Genomic DNA, 24,203 nt, shown 5'->3' on the forward strand with positions numbered 1-24,203 from the left:
CGTGCACAAGAGGGTTGCTGAGCTAAGCTGGATGAAACATTAGAAAGATTTGTTACTTCACTGGAAAAAAAGAAGTAACACAGGGACAAAACATGTTCAGAAATCATGAGAAAATCCATCAAAGCTTAGGAAGATTTTTAAAACTTCACTTGTTATTCAGCCTTTCTGAAAGTGAGAATGTGTTCTATTTGGAAAAGGTCGCTTTTTGTTAACCTCTTTCAAATTATAACCCTTTGGCTTCTCCTTCAAAAAGGACAGTTGGTGGAAAATGGAAACTAAATTACAAACAGAAAAATAGAAGGGTAGAGTAATTAGTCTAGAAATGATGTGGAGATGAGGTGTCAGTTTACAATATGCACAAGTGTTTTATGTGAAGAACACAAATAAAACAGGGTGTTTTATTTATTCTTGGTTTGCTTTCCTGAAAGTGGTTTTGTTTCACGCTGACTTCATCTGATTTCTATCACTTGTTCAGTCAAGCATTCAATTCATTTAGTCAGCACGTTAAAAGGGAATTATCACACTGGTCTGGTATAACCTCTGTAATTAAAAAACAAAGTTTTGCATATATGTAAATGCAGGCATCCACATCCCAAACAGGTGATAATACTAATCTTGTTGCATCTTCCCACTGCAATCCTGCACGTGTCACACAGCCTCCACCAGGCCATATGAATCTGCACTGCAAGAAAACACTGTCTTTTTCCTAAATGAGCAGGTATAATATTGCTGGGTAAAGTGAAGGGCAGGCAGTATCTGATAGGAGTAATAAAAAGACTTGTGTTATGTATAAGCTGCTGTGCAAACAAGAATAAACATGGAAGCAAAGTATGTCATCCTACAAAAGGCTATTAGTTGTAAAGTTACTCGAGGGCTTGAGCCGATAAATACTGTCAATGGCATAACCAGTGTGGTGGGTAAAAAAAGATTTATTGAGTATTACCCAGCTTTACCAACACCAAACACACATCAAAGATCATCATCTTTGATGTCACAACATAGGTCGTGAGCAGTGGAATATGGCAATACTGCAGTACCTCAGCTTTTTACTGCTTCCATCTAAACTGTTATTGTTAATGTACATATTCTCTGAATAAGGTTCTTAAGGAAAATAAAGAATCCCTGACAATTTGGCGATAACTCTGTGTCTCAGCTCTGATCCTGGTACCATTTTGTCATCCTGTACTAAGCATACCTTGGTAAAATGGACAGTACTTCATCACATGAGGATGTGACTTCTTATTCTGCCAGAAGGTCAAAGTCATTGAATCATAGACTCGCTTGAGTTGGAAGGGACCCTTAAAGGTCCAGCTCCACTGCAACCAATATTTACAGACCTAACAGGTTACCCAGGGTCTGGTTCAGTTAACCTTGCATGTCCCCAAGGATGAGGCATTCACCAGATTCCTGGGCAACCTGTGCCAGAGTCCCGACCGATAAAAAAACTTCTTCCTTATATTTGAATATTTCTCCCCTCTTTTTTCTTGAAACCATTTCTGGATCTTAGTAAGGTGTTGAGAACGTGCTGAACAGCCCTCTCCACTTCTTGGACAGCTCAGAGACATAGGCCCTGGCTGTTTATGTTCAGTGTTTATTGAACAGTTAACTCAGGCTCTCTCACTATACAGGAAAATTTAGTGCTTCAAGACAGAAGAAAAATAATGGCCTTATTGATTCTCCTGAATATGGAAGAATGCAGGTCTTGGGATTTGTTATCTTATGCTATGCAGTGGGGGTTTACAAGTCAACCACAGCAGACTCTGATTCATCCTTTCATTGCTGGATTTCACATTCCTCTCTCAGACACCTGAAAAGATCATTCTTAATCATAAAGCAAACCGACTGTTATTCAGAGACTCCCAAGGTAAAAATGGAGGCTTAACTCTTTGCTTTCCTTCAGAACTGCTCTGTTCTCATCTCATATTCAGTTCACACTTAGCTGAAATTCTTTGATTCCTTCCCACACCCTTACAGAGAGGACACAGCACTTTCTCTGGTCATTTCTAAGGCACTGCATATCTTCAGCAGCCTGTTACTGCCAGCCCTGCTTTTGCTGTCTCCAGAGTGCAAATATACAGGCCGGAGAGGGCTATTGACTCTAGAAGGCACTGGGGAAGCTGAAAGAGAGCCTGAAGAAGAAATTCAAGAGGGAAAAGTCTTCCTGGTGAAGGAACAGCTTAGACATCCAGGAGGAAGTGAGGGATAAGGTAGGAAAAGGAAGCAATGTACTTGAGAATTTGGGATATCTAGCAGCAAGAAAATATATTTGATGATGACAAGGACAGATGTCTGAATCCAAGACAGATATTCATAGCCCTGACTGCAGTAGGACATTCTATATTAAGAGAAATCCCAGGAAACTTCAGCTTCTATATCCAGAACAAGTAGTCATGAAGACTATTTGCTCTGAAAGAAGGAGACCTTTTCAATTGTTTGCTTCCTTGAATCATTCTGTGATGTTATGAAGCAAAAATAGACATCAAGCAGTAATTCAGCTGCAACCCTTGCTCAGTTTAGGATATAGAATGGATAGGTATGGCTGATGATGGCATTTCACTTTGGTATCTCTCTTCCTGAAGTCTCTCACTTCTATGGCTCATAAAGGTTTTATGGATTTTTTTACATATTACAGTGTCCTTTTGAGTTCAAAGTGTAGTATCACTGTTAATCAACAGTCAAATCCACTAGATTAAAAAAATTAAAAAAATAAAAAAATAAAAATAAAAAATAAAAAAGACCCAAAGGTATCAATAGAACAACTTTATACTGAGGTGAAGTAAACCAGTTTGCATCAGAAGTCTTTTCTTTCATCACAGATCATACACAGAACCACAGAATGGCCCAGATTGGAAAGAACCTCAAGGATCATGAAGCTCCAACCCTCCTGCCGCAGGCAGGGCCACCAACCTCCACATTTCATACCAGCCTAGGCTGCCCAGGGCACCATCCAACCTGGCACTGAACACCTCCAAGGATGAGGCATCCACAACCTCTATGGGCAGCTGTTCCAGCACCTCACCACTCTCACAGTAAAGAACTTCCCCCTGACATCCAACCGTATCCTTCCCTCCCTCAACTTAAAAACATTTTCCCTTGTCCTGCTATTACCTTTCAAAGAGTTGACTCCCCTCCTGGCTCCCTTTAGGTACTGCAAGGCTGCAATGAGCTTACCCTGCATCCTTCTATTCTCCAGGCTGAACAAGCCCAGCTCCCTCAGCCTGTTTTTGCAGTAGAGGTGCTCCAGCTCTCTGATCATTTTTGCTGCTCTCCTCTGGACCATCTCCAGCAGTTCTCTGTCTTTCTTGTATTGGGGGCCTCAGACCTGGACACAGTACTCCATATGGGGCCTCACAAGGGCAGAGTAGAGAGGGACAGTCACCTCCCTGTCCCTGCTAGCCACTCCTCTTCTGATGGAGCCCAGGATACCATTTGCTTTTACATTGTCCTACTTGAAAAGGAGAGGGTTTAGAAGTGAAATCGCACCTCCCAGGTTTCAAACAGATGTTAAATGTCTATAATTTTTTATGTAAATTTTTCCCAATATGAGAAATCCCCCAGGGCACGAATATATTCTCCAGAGATAGAATTTCTGAGCAAGCAAGTAGTAATAAAAGTGAGAGCCCAATAGAGGTGGGAGAGCAGGACCCCATCAGGATATTTCAGCTCTTTTTGAGGGACCAGAAGTACTCACTGATCTTTGAGGCTATCAACAAGGAAGTCAGATTCTTATGGCTTAGTCCCATATTTACTGAGACCCAAATATATCTGCTCAAATGAGCACATAAATGTTCTGGTATTCTTCTCCTTTTTCTTCTTCTCCTTCTCCTTCTTCTTCTTCTTCTTCTTCTTCTTCTTCTTCTTCTTATTATTATTATTATTATTATTATTATTATTATTATTATTATTATTATTATTTTCTTCAGAGCAGTAAGTTTCATGTAGTGCAGAAAACATCCATCATCCTTTCTCCTCAGCTTCACTCAACATAAAAAAAAAAATGAATACAAGAAAAAGTTTTGCAAAAGAAGAACAAACTCTGCGTTTTGTTATTTGGGACTAATTACATGGAAATAAAATACAAGATCAGCCACAGGCCTTTCACTCCTACCAAAGACCTTCATTTCTTAGGGCCATCTTTTTACTTATAACTTCAGATTTCTCCACTATGTAGAGAGCAAACCACTTTACGTCCTATTCCTGATCTATGTATATGACACAGATGATTAGCGATAACATGATATTTCTAAGTAGTTATAAAACTGCAAAAGTGAGCCTTATATATTTTAGAAAAACAAGTAACAGCAACAGCAAATGCTGCTGTACACTTCAAGTATGCGGAAACCAACTGTTTTTTTAAAATTCCTGTGGTTATTGAAGAAGACTCCAATACGCCACATGAGTGGTTTTCTGTGCGTGCCTTGGGAGGTTTATGGAGAGTCCCCATCAAATTTAAGAATGATTCAATATCCTGTAGAAATCTGTACAGTCCTCTGTAATAGCATCCCAAATACACGAGGTTCTGGGTTAAGCAGAGTTCAACTTTATACTCCTGGATAACTCTGCATACAAATTTTTGCCTCTCTCTGAATTAATGGTCGTTCAAGTTTTTTCTCCCTAACTTTCTGGATTAACCTCAGCTGAGAAGAATTTCACAAACAGTGACTACTGGTATTTTGTTGGCTGCAGTTTGCTTCTTCATTGTAATGCTATTTAACCAAAGGCTTTGATGTCTCTCAGAAACTCACATAGGTTGTATTGTACTTTACTTAAGGCTGACCTCATTTATGTCCTCCGTCCAGGAAAAGACCTGGCCATCTTTTAAAACTCTCTTTTCTTTCTAAGTACAGTAGAATCTTTAATCGTGTTTTGTAGAAGTGATGTGGACTCTTATTGCTATTGACAAAGGGACTGTCAAGATAAAAGTCATGCAGAGAGTGATTTTCTTTTAAGGCACATTACACAAAAGAATTGTGTATGTAATCATTACTATTTCAGGCTGCAACACACTTTACTACACTGAGTGGGCTACCATCCCCTTATTCACAAGGCAGGAGATGCCTGCTTAAATTGTATAGACCACTTAAATGTCATGGACTTTGTTATTGCTGCAACTATCTGTACAGGTATGCTTGCAACACGCAGTGTAGTCCAGAGCACTTGAAAAAGGCCCCAGCTGTCAACTCCTTCACAGAGTTGTCATTAAAGCTGGTGTGGTCTATATGCTTGGGGAGGGTGCTTACACACAATCTGTAGCCAAATTCCATGCTGATTTTTATCTATAAAAATTTATCTTGAAAACAGAAAAGTATATATATAAAGAATATAAGCCCAAGTTCAGCCTACATACACTGTAGCTCATTCTTCAAATATTACAAAAGCCTCAGTGGTCCACTTCCTAGAACTGGAATTTTTCCTGAAGTTTTTAGAAAATCAGTTTTTGAGGGATGAAAGATCACTGAGAAAACTTACATGGCCTTGTTTTTCTGAGTAGATGAACATGGCACAATTCTCCAAGGTGCCATTCAGCTTCGGAAGCTTGCCACAGCAGTAATTAGTTCCATGGCAGGACCCCTAATGGCCTCTGATTTCAGCAAAGTATAAGGATGCAGATACTGGTGGCACATGCAAAGAGCCATCTCAAGAAAACACCACAAGAATTTCACTTCATTCTGGGAAAAAAACATTATATTTAGTCAGCTCATGTATCAGGGAGGCATCAAGAGAAAAGTGAAAGCAATGGACATCTACCCTGTTTCACGAAATAAGATGCACCTTAACCACTGCTGGCGAGTATCACACTGTGGTATATGACAGTACAGCAGTTCAGCACATGCACAACCATTCAGGATGACTCCATTCAGGGAGGCTTATTTTCTGAATCTGATTTAATTTAGCTCATAATGAGATACCTCTACCTGCAATGCAGCAGCAATTCTCAAAATGATGTGTATCTTTGAAGCAAAGCCAAAGAGGTCCTTGTACACCCACACAGTCTCCAAACCAATACAGGAACTTACAAGAGGAGAACAAAAAACACATCAGTAGGTATTTCCTATGAAATAATAAACTTCCTTATCATTTTATTTTCAAACTGCTCATTTTTCATGGTGTCTGATAGTCACAGAAATCCCTTCTCCTCTCAGGATACACAAACCACAGGATCTCGATGACTCACACTGAAGGAGATTTTAAACACACAGAGGAAGGAAGGGCATGCGGTTTCTGCATTAAAGCTTCCTGCCAAAGTCTACGTAAATATATTTGGACAAAGTTTTAGCAACAACATTAAATCCTCCTCATTGTAACCCATCTGGTTGAACAGCATTGCCCATCTTATGAGCTGTCCAATTGCATCCTGTTTGCCATACAATTCCTTTTTCACAACCACAGCTGAAAGCAAAATGCTTGTGAAACTGTTCTTTGCTGACAGGGGTACAGTACTGACTTTCTGATGCGCGGATGCAATGCCTCTTGTGTTCAAGAATTGTATGACTGATGGCCAGAAGAAAGGGGCACCGTGATGAAAAGTCAAGGGCTCTTCGGAGAGGACCTGTAATTAATTACATCTTTTCATGATCTTTAAACAGTATGCTCCTGATCTATCAAATGCTTGGTCCATCACCAAAAGAATATTGAAAGTAAGGTGAAACTCTCTCTTCTGAAAACTTACAGTTCTCAGTTCTACTACTGAGGCAGCTTCTTCTTTCCACATCAGAGTTCAATATCCTTTACTGAATGGGGATCCGTATAGAGAAACAACAAAGAAATAAGATTTGACAAGGCCTTATACATACATAAAGGCTGTCGCGTAGTTGTCAGTAAAATCATTTGGTCTTCTTTCCCAGAGCTTCCCTGGGGACTCACACTCATCACACCCATCTGCTGATTAACACCTGGGTATCATTGCAGAAGAAATAATGAAGACCATCAGGTCGCACTTTAATCTCAAAGGAAAGGTTTTGTGTCACTAAAGGGTTTCTTTCGCTGAATCAAAGTAATTCCTGTCTCTGTGGTTTGGACTTCGGTGGAAACAAGTCAGTGGAAGCTCAAATTAAAGAGAACAGTGACTCTTTTGCAAAGCATTAAACTTTAAACTCATATAAACAACAGGGGCCAGCAAAAGACCTTGAGTACAAAACTCTAAATAACATGATGTGCTCCCTAGATTTAGTTGATGTAAAGAGAAAATACCTGCCTCATAGCAAAGGTATGAATAAAAGACTTGCAAAGCTTTAAGCTACTGAGGTCACAAGAGCAGTGAGACACCAGTGAGGTTAGAGAGGACCTCGAGCTTTGCGATCTGAACTACATTCACTGCAGCTATAAGTGCATTGCATTTGGTAATTTAAGGCTAATTTACCACAGTCCCCGTGTCTGAGCTGCCAACACCTTACTGACTACAGCTCTAAAACAGAGCTAGGTGCTACAACACCCAGACTTTCACATAAGCAGAACTTCCTGCCTATATGGGAAGAAAGCAGGAAGGATTCCAAGCAAGAGAAGCTGTTTGTCTTTTGCAGTAGAAAGCTACATATTAATTGGGGACCTCTGGGTTGCTGTCAGGAATACTGTATGTAAGTGCAAGGCTTACAAAGGTTCGTTGAGGACAAGAGACAGGAGGTCTTACGCTTCAGGATGATTGCAGCCTCCTCCCTCATACACTCAGTTCCCAAAGCAGATGACAACTATTTCTCTGGGGTGGTGAGTGCATCCAGCAGTTTTCACTTTAATAGGCCCCTCCTTTCATCATCTGCATCTGCAGCTGATACTAAAACATAATAAAGGGTCAACAAAAGCATAGAACTAGCACACTGGACACATATGAAACTAGCAGTATTTTATTGCAAACACCTTATATGATCTATAAATGGACTTGATAAAAAATCATTCTTTAAATGTACAGCATTACTGCAGAAAAATTGTATTTGCTTACTGTATTTGTATTAAACTCCTTTCCAAACTACTATTCCTTATATAAAAGCTTTCCTAAGAAATTAAAATCACTGCTCATTTTTGACATGGACAGTGAAGAACAATTGTTGAGAATGGTGAGGGTGATGCAGAGGCTGGGAGGTACAGTTGATAAGGACAGAATGAAAGAAGTGGATTATGTACTTGAGAGAGGATGAAAGGGAGAACAGGACAAGAAAAGAGTTAACAAGTTTAGGTAACTTGTTGTAAAGGAGGGAGAGATCAGACACTGATGGCATGGCGTGGATAGTTCAGATCACCTGCAGAACCTGTGAGGGCTCCTCACCAAGTGTTCTTGTAGGCATTACATCCAGGGAACCTCACTAATGACTGCCAAAACTGTGAGCTGATCAAGGTTAATTCAGATCATGATCACATAGTCACCATAGAGAAGTGGTAGGAAAGCATTTAGTGCTTCTAGAAGGAGTAGGGGAATTTGGACTAACAACAACAAGCTGCAGGAGTATCCTAATATGGCCAAAACAGGCCACATGCCCAGACTTTTGTCCAAAATGAGATCCTCAAAGAAAAAAAAAAGAGAGCAAAACAAAACCAAACCACTCAAAGATCCAATAAAGTGAGGAAAAACTTAGTTTTAATGGAAGTAAAATTAGAAAGCTTCAGTTTATTAATACATGAAACTCATAACAAATAGCTCAAACAGTCCAGAGCCAGGTAGGTTTATACATATCTCCTCCTGCGTCCACTGTGTCTCTGCAGGAAGATCATCATATTTATGGTTGATTGCAGTGAATCCACCAACTTTTGGAGCAGCAGTAAGTGCTATGCAGCTCTCTGAAGGGAATTCCTTGTGCTGCACAGCTGACATTCAGACATCTGGTCTCAGTCCACACAGCAGCTACCTATTCTTCATTTTCTTCTATAGATTTCAAGCTAACTTCATCTGCAAAAACACAAGAAACATACATATCATTCATCATATTTTCATCTTGAAAAGAACACTAAATTAATATATATATATAGCATATATATATGTGTGTGTGTGTGTGTGTATATGTATGTATGTATATCACATATATAACATATCTATATATCTATAGCATCAGGAAGAAGAGACAGTTACTCGCAATAATGTTAAGTAGCACAGATCACCAAATTTCTCTGTACTGTTTTTCATCTTCCTACTGCAGATTTATCTCTTTCAAGCATCAAAATTCCAAGTTAAAACTTCTGACTTACAAATCCACCACATTTTTAATACATTGTCCCAAAGGTTAGTTGGACTGACTGCTGAGAATCTGCACTTCATTTCTAATCTGTTTTTGTCTTGCTCAATCTGATATCAGTGCTGCTTCTGATGCTGTCATCTGTCAGATTTCAAAAGGAAAAGTTGAAGGTTTGCTCACAATGTGAGTGCTGACAAGCTGTGGTCAAACCATCTTCCAGCTTCCTTTTTGGCAGACCAACTATTTTGTGTCTTCTAGGACAGGACATATTTTTCAAGTCATTACTCATCCCTGTGGCTCCCCAATGAGCCCTCTGTTCTTTATCAGCCTCTCTAATATTGCAGAAGTATTATTATCAGTGGCACATGCAGGAAAAAACAACAGCAAGCCATCAGTTCTGCATACTTAGCCCTGTTGTTTATGAGGGCACTTCAATATCATTCTCCAACATTTATATCTTACAGAAATCTTAATAGTGTTTGAGGTTTTTTCCTGCAAGCAATTGACAAAAATATCAGATGTGTTAGATTCAGCTTAATGGAACAGAAGTGGGGAAAGCATTTCGATATTTGTCCTGCAGACTATAAAACTGTGATCATCTTCAGTTTTTTTGGTTATGTTCCCGAATTTCCATCCTTCTCACAAGTTTTTGTATTTGCTTAATGGTGTGTGAATATACATATATATATATACATCTGTATACAAAAAGTGCTTTGTTTTGGCAGTGTCAGGACTTGAAATTGACATTTTAGTAAAGGGAAGTGTGATTTTTTCAATTCAAGCAATTTTTAATGTTTTTATCCTTAGAAATCTGCAAGCAGCCAGTATCAGAAGAAAAAGTGTTAATGTCAAAAATCCCTAAAAAGAAAGATAGAAATAAAACAGTCAACCGATAGTTCTTTCAAAGGACATTCTTACAGAGTATTCCAAAGGTTTCATTTATTTCATTCTCCTTTGAAAGAGATCATAACTTTCATATTTCCAAGAAAATGAAGCACACTGAATCCATCTTTTGCTTCCATTGCACCTCAGTCAGCTTTCCATGTGCCGTGGGCAGATCGCAAGGACTGCAAACTCCCCAATGCTGCCAAACAGGAAGCAATTGTAAAACAGGGTAGCAGGACCATGACTCAGGCGGATGCCAGGCTTTTGGGATGTGTTAATTCACATGTTTTATCATGCTTGTTTGCAGAGAAACATCATCTCACCACAGCAGAGAAACACACTCAATGGGTCACCCACTTCCATTTGCAAGCAGGACATAATTGCTAATTACTGTAGATAACACTTGCAGAAGAAGAACCCCGTTGAACATCATATGCCAAGCATTGTACAGTGGTCACCACTGCTCCCAACAGGTCTTGCCCCCAATGCACAGAAGCACAGAGCTCTCTGAAAAACAGCTGCAAGTCCTGCTGGGATCCTGTGAAGGCCCCACCTCTGCAACAAACAAATGTTCTTCTTCTCACAGCTGCTCAACCACACCAGCCTCATGAAGAAAGAACTCTTCCTATTGGATTAATGTTTACTCTGGAAGCTTTACTTGTTGCAGTTCCGCTTGCTGCCAATGATTTTCCCTGGAAATTCCCCTCATTATTCCACAGACATTTCCTCAACCTGAAAATTATACTGCTAAGTATATTTTCCCCATGATAAGCAATATGTCCTCTTGTATTTTTCTGAGTCCACTTCCTCCTCCTTCCTTCAAGCCTCCTGTATCTACAGAGATCTGTGAGGGTTAGTCCCATTAGCTCTGTCACAAGCTTGAAGAAATTAAAGAACAGCTACAGTGATATTCAGCTCCGGCTGCCATGGACAGCTCCATCAGCTACTGACATTGATAATACCAGCAACATGGAGACTCACTTTTAAGACTTTTCACTCCATATCACTACAGAAAACTGCCAAGTAAGAAGAGAACATTTTAAACAGATCACTACTACTCATTGTCATCAGAATATGCACTTCTCTACACATGCAAATATTCACTAAAATTACCAGTTTTTCTATGTCACAAGAGCACCATCCTTTACATAATCATCTTATAAGCATCTTCTGAAGTTCATTTTTCTGTATTTCCCCCAAAAAATTCTTTCTTCATGACAATTTTTTTTTATTCCAGCAATGAATAAAGCTCCCCAGATCTGAAGTTTTCCTCTATATACACAAAATTATTGACTCAGATAAAGTTTGTAACAATAGAACAGCAACAGAAGTTTCAGAGGGGCAGTCACACGAGTATTTGGTGGAACACAAAATAATGCAAGAATGATTATTAAAATTAATGAAAATTTTCAAAAGCTTTGAATGTAAGTCAGTTTAATATTTGGCTGAGCAAAAGAGACTCCATTTGTATCGGAGGAGCCTCCAAATTAGTAATCAGTGTTTACAAAATAAGAGTTGAATGTAGCTACACTCTTCGTGAGAGGATAGGATCACAGACAGTGTTAAGAGATCTTTTCTATGACCTCAGGAAATATCCCAGGCATTTCAGAAGATGGGTGGTTTCAGAAGCATTTCAAATGAATTAGGGGGTCTACCCTTTTTCTGTCAGAACAAGATTCAAAGAATACCCTGAATAATTCAATCGCAAAAGAAATTAAGGTAATGTTGAAAAAGTATGGTTAGTTTCCATACTGAAAGATGGCTCCAGATTCTCTTGTGCTTTATCTCAGTTTCACAACTGCACATATATCCATGCCAAGAAAGAATGGAAATCATAAAATGGATAAGTAGGACTCAATATCACCAAACATAGTTTGGTGTAGTTCTAAACCAAACCATAGTTTTGTTTAGTTCTACACAGACCTAGGAATATGTTTTAAAAGGTCAGAAGGATGTATTAAAAAGCACTATGCCTGAGAAAAAAGAAAAGAAAAATGAAGACTCCAAAGATTCAGAGTTTCACATTTCTTGGGATTTATGCTGAGATATCTTCTTATGGCATAAGTCTACTCTATTGTTTTCAGGGACACTGCATCTGTCTGTACAATTTGGTAACTATGTTCTAATAATTGTACAAAAGCCCTATGGGCACTGTAGTAAATAGAGGCATAAAATATTGATTATTTAGTATTTTCTGAGTTTGGCACAGGATGTTACAAGAGCACGAGGGTCTCAGCTGGCCTGTGTCAGACTAAATTCTGGGCTGCACAGTACATTATCATACTCATCTTCTGTGATATCACAAGATCTGATACCTTCAAGGAATGGCATTAAGCACAGCTGTGTCTGGCCTGTGACTCAGAATACCCATGCCTGTTTCTTACAAAATCAAGGCTTACAGTGGGTTAATGAGCTTGTTGAGAAATGACCTCATCTCTCATGAAAGCAAACAGACTGACACAGAAAAACGTTGCAAGCACTGCAGTTTGTCTTCATTTCAGTGCAGATCAGTCCTTAGGTCATTTACTTTCAGCCTGTTTTCAGAAGCTAAGTACCGGGTGTCTGTCGCTACACTTATGAAGCACCTTAATGTTCAAGTTATAGAAGCTTCACAAAGCTGAGCATTGGTGAACTGGTTAGGTTACTATGTTCATAATCAATCACCAGAGATCAAGCTGCTATCGAATGGTCTGGAGCAAATGGCAGTCATTATTCTGACTGTAACCATGCTAGAAGCTTCCTTACTAACCACACACGTAAAATCAGATTTACCAAACACCTGCCTGTTTCTCCCTGCTGCAATGCATGCAGTGCTCTTCCCACTACTGTAGATGAGCCATGTCCAAGGAGCCAGCAGGAGAGTCTCTGCTGGACTTCATGACCTTGGGGTTCTTCTGATTCTTAATTATTCTACAATTCTATGATTCTCAGAGCAGCCCTTCAGTGGTACATGCACATGAAAGTTGTGCCACCTTGGACTTCTGCATCCAACTGGCTTCCTCTGAGTGAAATCTGGAGTTGATACAGACCCAAATATGCACAGTCCAAAGCAGGCACAAGTATAACAGAAATATACAGAATGCTTATGGATGGCACAATTGTGTGATCAGACACCACGTACAGCGGGGAAGGAAGGTCAAGTATACACAGGCTAGTTAGATTTCAGACTGAATGGAAACTGCAATAGCAACTGTCCAAGTTAAAATTGTTCAAACAAATGATTTCAGTGTATCTCATGGGTCTCGTTTTTACTACTTTAGGAAACAATACTGTGCATGCTTTCTTCCTCTTCCTATGTTTTGGATTTACAATCTATTCTGGATTTAAAGAGAGTCTTGGGATTTTTCTTCCTGTTACTCACAATAATTAGATACTGCTTATGTACTACAGAGTGGAAAGCTTTCTGAATTAACTTTTCACTTGATTATCAGTCATTACCCACTAGACATTTTGTCTTTACTTTTTTTTTTCCTTTGGCTTTCATGACTCAGTCCTTCTTTTGTGTATGTTTGGCTGCTTCTCCCCAGCTTGCATGACAGGTTTCCCTTTTTCTCCTGCAATTAGATTATGCTTTTTCACCCTCTGCTTCTGCCTTCTCCTTTGTAAATAAAATCAGTTCAGAAACCCAACTGTTGTCGTGTTGTTTCTATGTATAAATGCCCCTGATTTAGCCTCTGTCCTGGATGCATTACATTTTATTTCCTTTTTCTTCTTGCTCCTGACATTCTTCTCAACCATTATTATTATATTTTCCTATTCTCATAGTAGAGGCAATATCTTAGGCTTACTCAGCTAGTAATCATTTAGACCTCAATCTTCTCCCTTGTCTGGGCCTTACATCCTGCTTTGACTACAGAAGATCCCTCCCATGTGATTTTCTCTAAATCTCTAAGGCCATTCCTAATGCTATGTCAAGACAGTTTTCTAGGCTTATCAGTTTCTTCATGTCTTTTCAATTAGCTCTAAGCACACTATCAAGTTTTCCCAGCTTCCAGTTTCAAGAGCTTTCCCAAGATACTAGTCTGCTTTCCTCTCTTATTCAGCCTTTTCTCTCTCATTGCACCTATCTACTCCCTGGTGCAAACCTGTCTTAATCATCTGTCCACAAAACGCCTTTCATACTTTTTTCCATGTAGCTACTTCATTATGATGAAATCTGAGGAAGTAAAAGCACTGCTTATATGACTGAAATCAGTAAAACTGGATGTAACTTTAAATTCTTGTATGATTCAGGTTGAAACATTTGCCCAAATTTTGCATTTGCTCTGTGTTCATTTGGGCATTCATTAGCCCCTGGAGGTGACCCTTCTCCAGAGCCTTCCAAGATGTAAATCACCCATAGAGCCATTAGAGTTTGGCAGTATCCTTTTACACACAGAAAAGATTTTATACAAGGATTATCTGTCTACAGCCATATATTTCTGCAGTGCCAGTTGCACTGCTTCCACAACTGCGTGGACCTATTTTAACCCACTTAATGAAGAATGAATCTAAGTAACTCAGATTACCTAACAGCTTCCCAGCTTGAACCTGTATGCTCCACTTAGATGTTATTATTTGCTCTTAATTTGAGGAAAAGACTCATTTAACACAAACTGTAAGGCAACTCCAACACTGAACTTTTTATTTTTATCATTCAGTCATTACTTTTTTAAAATTCAGATTTGTATAATCCTTCTAATTTTTATGTATTGAAACAAAATATATTCTCTTCAAAGGGAACAGAAGGCTGAAGATCATGACCCATTTGTCCTTCACAGTGATGTTCAGTGTCCAGTTGGAACATACTGCTTATTTCCTGTTTACTAGGAAATAGTAAACTGAACTGCTGAACACCTAGAGGCAAAATCAAGAATATTCAAACCTGGCATGACAGTATTTCTGAAGCTAAAGGTGGTCAAAGAGATTTTCTGTATCATTAAAAAATACATAGTGAGACTAGTAAATTAGTCTAACTACTAGTAAATTTTTCACAAACTAAATCACAGAATACTGGTAAAAAACCTCCACAGTTCTCTTTCTCTTGCTTAATAAATACTCAGAGGATCCTTCCTCTACCATTTTCAAGGACTCAGCTGATCTTCCAAATACATTAAACTTCCTCTCTCCTCCTGACTGTTTTTTACTGCTGGAGCCTCCGGATATTTGTCTCTCAATAATGATACAAACGGATGCAGCCACCCACAGTCAGAGCCTTGTAGTCAGTCCCTGGGAGTCATTTTTGTCCTCTATGAATGCCTACATGTTTGGACCCCTTTTAATTCCATTTCCTGATTAACAGCAATTTAACCATGATTGGAAGGATGATGCTAAGATTAGTCAAGCAGAAATGATGAAATATGCAGACAGGATAAAAAATGCTATTGACATTAGAAGGTGCAGTGTTGGTAGCTGAAGGCTCGTTATTAACAGGATAAATGAAGTTTTCTTAAAAGACTTTTACTACACTGGCAATTATACTGTTTTGCCTTTGTATTTCAGTTCCGTATTGCTCAGAAGTTTGCTTGGTCTGTGTGACCTAAAAGGCTTCAGTAGTTCATTCACTGGTAACAGATATCTGACTTCTCACTGAGGGTGGGCAAAATACATGGGAGAGGCAAACTTCAGATGTCTTTGGAAAAGACAGTCATCCTCTGGCACTACTGAACCCAGGAAGTTTAACTGACCAATGAATTATGGTCCCCAATTTTGTGCTGATTATCTTTTTATTTATTTCACTAATTAAAGAGCTGAAAATGACTGGTAATTGTGCACAGAGACGCATCTCCCAACCTAGCAGTCTTTGGTCAAGATCAGTTCCAGGCAGGCAGTAGTGCATGCTGGTGATGGCTATGAGATGTTGTCTTGTTAAACAGAAGAATGACATTTACTCTTTGCTGCTACTCCACTGGTCACCAATCACTCTTCTCTGTTGGTGGGATCTCGGGCTAGGCTTTGTCACCACCACAGCAGACTGTACTTTCTCTTTACTCCAGAAACATCCACCCAATGCTCCTAGAACTCTACAGAAGAGAGATCCCAGGTCCAGAGATTAAAGCTGAAAACCTTGTGCTCACAGAGGAAACCAGATCAATACAGGATGTCTCTTACTCTGCAGCACTCACCTGCACCTAATCATAGTCTCCTTTTGAACAAATCCCACTTTATTCCCTTTGTAGTCTACCAGGTGAAATTCAACATGAGTAAGGAGACTCCTGTCTGCCCTATATTTGTCACTTCTCTAATGTCTGAACAACCAGGTGCCTTGTGAGACATTTGTGCTCTCTGTGTCTGGGAAAGTGTACAAAGGCATTTACTAGGGAATTCCCCTATTACCTGCCCAGAGGTGTCTTACTCATTTTCTGTGCTCACACTGTAGACATTACAAACCTAGAGGAGCAAATGGACCTTCAGGTCATTTGAAAAATTATTTCTCTCCTACCCAGTGGCCACAAAATAAGAAACTGACAGAAGAAAGAGGAGGATAACATTGTTATCCCTTGTTGACAGAAGGAAGTAGCGCACATCACAACAGCCAAAAAAACACAGTGATCTAAGTTGGGGAAAGGGCCCTTTGTGGAAATAGCAGCAAGCCAAGAAGATCAACATGCATCACTGGGCATAGGATGATGCTCTGAACACTTAGAGTGCTGAGGAACAGCCTTTATCTGGCTCACAGGAGGTCTTAAAAGTGGGTGGGAGCATTTAATGCATACAAATGTACTGATGAAACAGAGCTGGAAAGAATCCATGCTGTGCATGGTTGGATGAATAATCACACAGTCAACAGGTAATCTTTTTTATTTGTGTTACAAGAGCATGCAGTAATTCGGGTTAACATTTGTTTACCTTTGCTCTGACTAATATTACACACTTTCTGGGCGTTATAGCGTACGCTTGGCAAGAAGCAGTTTCTGTCTTGAAGAAATGATAGTTCTGCCAATATATTCTTAACAAGAATGAGGACCCTTTCATCAAGAGCAGGTAAATAACAAAATTAACACAAATATTTGTTCAAATAAACTGCAAAGAGACATTATTATGGTATTCCTAACATCTTTAAGATACTGCTTGAAAACAGAGGGAGGAACTCCATTTTCTGTGCCACAGCACAAGTACCAAAATAAAGAACTTCAGATGAAGTATAAATTTGCACTAAGATGTCCTGAAATCTACATTTTATTTGTAATTTACTTAATTAAAACTTGTTTAGGTGACTGAAACTTTTAAGTATTGTAAATAATATAATTATAAAATTATCTTTAAATGCAAATAATTATTTATTAATTTATAATAATTAATTAGTAATTTATAACTTCTTCCTTTGACACTAATTTGGACCCAGTATGTTTTCTGTATATCTTATGCCATGTGATGAGCCCTTGATATATAGAGTGCCAGCAAAGAAATAAGAGAAGACAACAAAAATGAAATAGGTTCACAGCATCCCTTTTATACTATTTCTTCCACATGCACTGTGGCAACAGGACACCATATTCTGGACCCATTTTCTGAAGTATCCTACTCAGTTCATTTCTCAGTGTTAGACTTTCAATGGTGTTCTGTGTGAATGGCTGAGTCATTTCACTTTTTACTTTGATTCTGTAGAATGCAATCCATAGCCACTACAAAGGTTGCAATATTACAGGCCTCCAAGGTGTCAGTGCTTAAATATAATCAGTTTTACACCAGTTCCCCGATCTGAAATGTGACAGTTGATGAAGACTCACCATTCTATAAAAATCAGAGATGTTTTCTGCTGTGCAAGACTCACTATTCCTTACACTTTGAACCTTTACCATTTTGTCTTCATACATTTGAAAACTGCCCCTGGCATCCTAAAACGTGAAGAGTCAGACAACAGCAAATCTGAGAATACCCTCCCACATGTTACAGTTTGGCTTTTTGATAATTTCAAATGGTTTGAATTGATTTTTTAAATTATTTTTTTTCCTCCAGGTGGACTCTAAATTTGTGAAAAACGAGTCCTCCTTCAAAAGGGCTTCCCTGGCTTTTTCTTCATTCATTCATTCATTCATTCATTCATTCATTCATTCATTCATTCATTCATTAAATTTAAAAGGTACATCTGCAGGGAGATGGCACTCACTGAGCAATGCTGTCTACATCTACTTCTCCATCAGCAGCTGTAGGCTTAGCCAATATAACCCATACTGTTACCTGCACTTTTCCCCTTTGGCTTGGAAGCAAGTGCTGCAAGCATGCTCTGATAGTGCTTTTCAACAGAGCAAGTGAGTGAGTTTGGATGGAGCGTTGCTACATACTGTCAGCAGAGTGAAGTCCATCTTCTTAGGAAATTTCAGGTGTGTGTAGAATTCTGTTGTTTCCAAAGCTGTGCTATCTAAAAACCCTTTGCAAAGCTCTGCTACTTAAGTACCAGAGAGATATCATGCATATAACTGCATTTCAACTCAGGTGCATTTCCCTCTAAAAGGAAATAATTCCTGCCTCATAATACGAGATTTGGATGTAGAAAACCAAGTTCCAGCTCTAGTCAAGAAAAATGTTAAATACTCAGAAAAGAATTAAAGGTGGAAAATTGAAAATTTCAAGTGTTATGAAAACTTTTGTTCTGATTTTGTCCACAGAATCATTCACAATAACCTTTAGCAGATACGTGATTGACCACAGACTTTTCAAAATGATCTTTAAGGGAAGGATACAAAAGCATTTTTACACAAGCTGTAAATAACTTGTGACTTTTCCCTATGAAAGTCTTTGCTAAGTATGAAAACTTTTTGACAAAAGTGTTATTTTTCTCAAAATGCATCAATCAGATCTAAAAATAAAACTAAACCTCAGAGTAAGAGCAGAGTATACTTCATTACATTGGCAGCTCACCGCACTTTCTGACATAAATCTTATTCTTGGTGATGAGCTGGGTCTTTAATTCTGTGGTGACTCAAAACAACATCCCCTACTGTGGTCATATAGAAAGAATGACACGAAAGATTTTGTTCTCAAAATTATTGTCTCAGAGAGTGACAGCACCAAGAGTATTACAGTAAGAAGAAGAAGGATGTAGAAAGATGCAAACTATGAGAGCTTTCATGATGACAGCTGGAAGTTTTCTGCAGGGTTCAGTTGCTGTGTGAAACCACATCTGATCAACATGCTGCGGGTGAAATATATACGTAGACCAACATCGTGGAATGTACCTGTCTTTAACGTGTTGTTTTAAATACGACTGCTCATGCACTGCCAAACTTTTACCTTCTCGTTCCTTGGTTGTGGCTATACATCGCTGTGTCTCTGAGGGCATTATGAATCTGGTGGTGAAAGGGTAGGTAAGTATTTGTTTTATTACAGCAACCTTGAATTGTGTTGAACTTTCTGACAGATGGAATAACACACTCACCTTTGTCCTGTAACCCATAAGATTACAGACTACCTCTAAACCTGCAGCCAGCATTTCCGGAACGTGTTTCTTTTACACATCCTTGGCATTAGCACAAGCACGTCCACCCTATACCAGCTAGAGGAGCTCTTTGCCTGAGACCACACCAGCACCTTGTGTGCATGCAGAGAGGAAGAAGCTGGGGCTGATTTCTCCATCCTGCTGCTGGGGGCAAAGTAGAGTACTCAGAGACAGACCTGCTGGCACAGGATGGGTGGGAGAGTTCATTAAGAGAAGGGAAATTCCTCCCATACAGCCACTGTGAGCTTTCTGCTGTAGCCCACAGCCGGCCTCCCCCAGAGTTTTGCTGTCCCTTTGGTAGTGGAGAAAAAGGGCAAAGAAAACAGACTGAGTAAAAGCTTATAAAGAGTCTTAAGAAATTTGGAATTGAAAAAAAAAACACAACCACTTCCTATCTTTATTTGAGGTGAGACAATTCACACAAGTTACACCAACTTCATTAACAGTAAAATGAGAGAACACAATCAGTCCTCCATAAAACAGGTTGAGAGTCCTCTGCCTGATAAGTGCAGAAGCATTGAAACTCCTGATAAGCAACTATCTGTTTTCACTGAGTCTCAAGTTCAGGCATACTAGGAAGTAAAATTTCCCATTGCACAGGATTAAATAAGGAAATCATCATTTACCTTAGGAGCCCTTCAAAAAAAAAGTATACCTGTCTAAAGGGCAACTAATGTAATTATAAATTATTGTGAAGATTACATGAAGGACAGTAGCAAGGGGAAGACATGATTCATTATTTCAGCCTACGGGAAACACTATTGTCATTGTATTCTTGTGTGGGCTGCTCTACTGCCACCTCCTTTGGACACTGCCAAGGGCTCCATCTCACTCCAGCACTGGCTGAAGTTACTGGCTCACTGACAGTCCAGCTGTTCACCTCTGCTTACTGGTGAAATTTGCACTTGCAAATTCACTTGCAGGAATTTGTTCATTGAGTGCTGCATGGTGTCCTATCCCTGACAGCTTTTGAAAGCACTTTAAATTCCTCTACCCAAAAGCAGCTCATGGTGCCTGCCCTTCTAATTGCCATCTGCAGCTCAGTAGCAAAACTGGAGTTGACAGTAACATCTACTTATACCATAACTACTGTGCAGAAAATCTTATTTGGCAGAGGTCAGCATTCAAAGATGAGCTAGAGGAGTTGTGAAAAAGTAACTTATTTGAATAAAAGGAGAGCACACAACCACCTGGGTATGACCACGCAACAAAATCCTTATCAACTGAGTAGTCAACTCCTCATATCTCTCTTTCCAATTTAGAGATAAAAGTGTGTGGGGCACATTGAAGGCTTTTCAGAAGTCCAGATAGATAACATCATTAGCCCTTTCTTTGTCTACTGATGCTGTCTCTCCATCTTAGAAGGTCATCTGGTAGGTCAGGCATTATCTGCCTTTGGTGAAGCCATGTTGGGTGTCTTGGATCACTTCTTTGTCTTGCATGTACCTTACCATAGCTTCTAGGAGGATCTTTTCTGTGAGCTTCCAAGGCACAGAGGTGAGGCTCACCAGCCTTAGTTCCCCAGATCTTCTGTTCTACCTGTATTGTTTCCCTTTTTCTAGTCACCAGACACCCACAGCTATGTGAATATGATGGAGAGTGGCTTGGCAGCTACAACAGTTGGTTCCTTCAGGACCCTGGGAAGAATGTTTTTGGGCCCCATAGACTCACAGGCACCATTTCATCAAGAGGTCTCAAACTTGCTCTTTGCAGTTGGAGACATTGTACTTCCCCAACCCATGCCACCCAGGGATGAAAGAGATGTGTGAAGCCTGACTACCAGCAAAGACTGAAGCAAAGATCCTGTTGAATACCTAAGACTTCTCCAAGTCCATTGTTGACAATTCTCCCTTTCCATTTATCAGAGAGGGTACATGTTCCTTGGTCTGCCTCTTCTGACCAATATACCTGTAGAATCCCTTGTTATTTTTCACATCCCTTGCCAAATTCAGCTCTTCTGCGTCTTGGCTTTCATGATCCCATCTCTACTCATTTGAATGGAATCCTTGTATTATTCCTAGGCCACAAATCCTTGCTTCTCCTGCCTGTGTGTTTCCCTCTTATCCCTCAGTTTGGTCAGCAGGTTCTTGCTCAGTCATGCCAGTTTCCTGACTCCTCTGCTTGTTTTCCTATACTGAGGGATGAAGAGCTCTTGTGCTTTCAGAAAGATGTCTTTAAAATGTTGCCAGCTCTGTTCCTTTCCTTTTTTCCTAAGCAGAGATTCCAGAGGATCTCTTCCAATAATCACTCAAACAGATGAAGTTTGCTCTTCTGAAATTCAAGGTCATGACTTCGTTCTTTCTCAGGCCCATATCCCTCAACATCATGAACTCAATCAGAGCATCATCACTGCAGCCCACATTACTGCCAATCTCAGCCTCTATAATAATCAGTTCTGCACTGGTACAGTAATGCTTCTCCTTTGCTCTGTTTGTCTTATACCTGAACAGAAAGCTTTTCTCAATGCATTCTGGTAGTATCCTCAATTGTTTGCAGCTCTCTGTCCTACTTTCTCAGAAAATATTTGGGTAGTTGAAATCCTCCATCTATATGAGGGTCTGTGTGTTCAGTACTTCTTGTAGACAAGGCAAAAAGGTCTTGCCAACAGGCTTTTCTTGCCTGGTGGGCTTGTCGTAGATCCCAGCCACTAGATGTCTTTTATTTGTCTGGTCCCTAATTTTCACCCACAAGCTCTTAACCTCATCATGGCTCTTTTTAGAGGCAGCTATTTGTAATCTATCCATCTTTTATCATAGAGGGCAACTCCCTTGCCCCTCCTGCCCTGCCTATCTCTTCTAAAAATCTTGTTGCCCCCTACTGCAGTGTTCCCACTGTATGATTCATCCCATCACATATCCATGATAGCAATTAGGTCATAGTTTTCTAACAGCACCACAGTTTCTCCTCCTGCTTATATCCCATGCTGCATGCATTGCTGTAGAGACACTTCAGCTGGTTTATGGGCCGTGTTACCTACTTGGAGCAGTCTTCTCAAATTTCTCTGGGACAAACCCAAGGTTCTCCTCTGCTGCTTCCTAAAGGGACAGTGTTTCCTGTCTCTTCACTGTCATTTGGAAGTATACCCCACTTCTCTCACTGAATCTAGTTTAAAGCTCTGCTAATCAGTCCAATCATCTGGCTGCCATTCTCCCCAGGTCTAGCGGCTTCTGGCACTTTTGAATAGCCCTGGGATCTTCTTGATTTCAGGGCCTTCCCCTGGAACAGAAGACGCCTCACCCAGACTTTAGCTTTTAGCTCTGCTTTATGTCTCCCCAACAACCTTAGAAAAACAAAGGCTCTGTGTCCAAGTAGCAGTGAGAAGGCCTGGCAAACCACCAGGTGGCACAGGGGGAGGATGCCAGATTTCACAGTTCATCCCGTGATAGAAGCCAGCTGTTTCCTTGACAGGAACATGGTTTAAAATAGGCAAGGTGGAACTTCATGTTCTTTGTTTATTAAACATGATTCTTACTTAATCGGAAGAAACATGAGAACTTAACGATTCTATGATTCAACATAACTTTGCATCCTCTGTAAACTGTCTCCTGAACTATCAAATCAGCACTGAAAATCCCTTCCTTGCTGGGTTACACAAACAACTAAGAGTTGCTGTGAAGTGAACTGTACGTCTTCATCCAACCTAACCTTCCTGAAAGTTTACAAACACAAACTGTAACCCCAAATAGAGAAGTGGTGGGTGAGATTTTATGCATAACACCATGTCCATTTTTTCTCCTGGGTTGCACAACTTGCATGAATTACCCTTGGCTTCCAAGGTCTTGGGCACACCTGGATGGGCCCATGCGGTGCCTTGGGAACTACACACATTATTTCACACTGCTGGAAGTGAGGAGCACTTTAGTCAAGCTCTGATAGGATGCTGGATGTGTGCAAGTGACCAGAGCAGCATGATTATCAGGTGCTCAGCACCATGGCTTAGACGTGAGGGAAGGTGGACTGAGAGACACTATCGTTCCTGTCTTTGGATGCTTCTAGCTGTGTGCTTGACCATGCATTCACTCTGTTGAGTGTTCCTTGAAATTTTCTGCTCTGTAGTCATTGGCACATGTGTCACAGATTGCCAGACTTGCTTCAGGAGACACTTTCTGGGATCAGGATGGGAAAATATTTTCCCTGGAATATTGTAAAGTCTGCTGCCTACTCCAGTACAGCCACACAAATTACCTGGCTGGCATCCGGGAGAGCTTGTGGTGTAATGCAGAAATTGAGAGGGTCACTTCCCACTGCCTGAATGTAGAGGAGACCTATTCTAACAGGCACAAAACGAAGGCAGAACACATTTTGTGCTGATGGTTTGCTGATGTGGCAGGATTCCACAGTGGTTTCCACAGATATTTTTAGGCAGCAGAGCATCACCCCCTTGAAATGCAGATCAGAGCAAGAAAACCACAGAAGATATAAAGACACTATGCTTGATTGTCTCTAGGGAAAGGCAAAAGAATAGAATCTGTATGAATCCACAAAGCAAGCTGGGGTGGGAATGATGCAGCCGTGTCCAAATTCAGTGGTCTGACAACTGCGTCCTTCATTCACCTCTCACTTCTGCAATGCAGATTTGATGCTTTCACCAACCTGTGGGTTTCTTCAGCACTCCAGAGAGGCAGACAGACCACACTCCTCCCAGGACCATCTTCCAAGCTTCTGATCAAGGCACAGAAAGGGGAGCAGCACATTCCTCTTCACTCAGAACAGAACAGGACACCATCAGCCTCTCCCCAGAG

This window comes from Coturnix japonica, chromosome Z (genome assembly GCF_001577835.2).
Source record: "Coturnix japonica isolate 7356 chromosome Z, Coturnix japonica 2.1, whole genome shotgun sequence".
Lineage (NCBI taxonomy): Eukaryota > Metazoa > Chordata > Aves > Galliformes > Phasianidae > Coturnix > Coturnix japonica.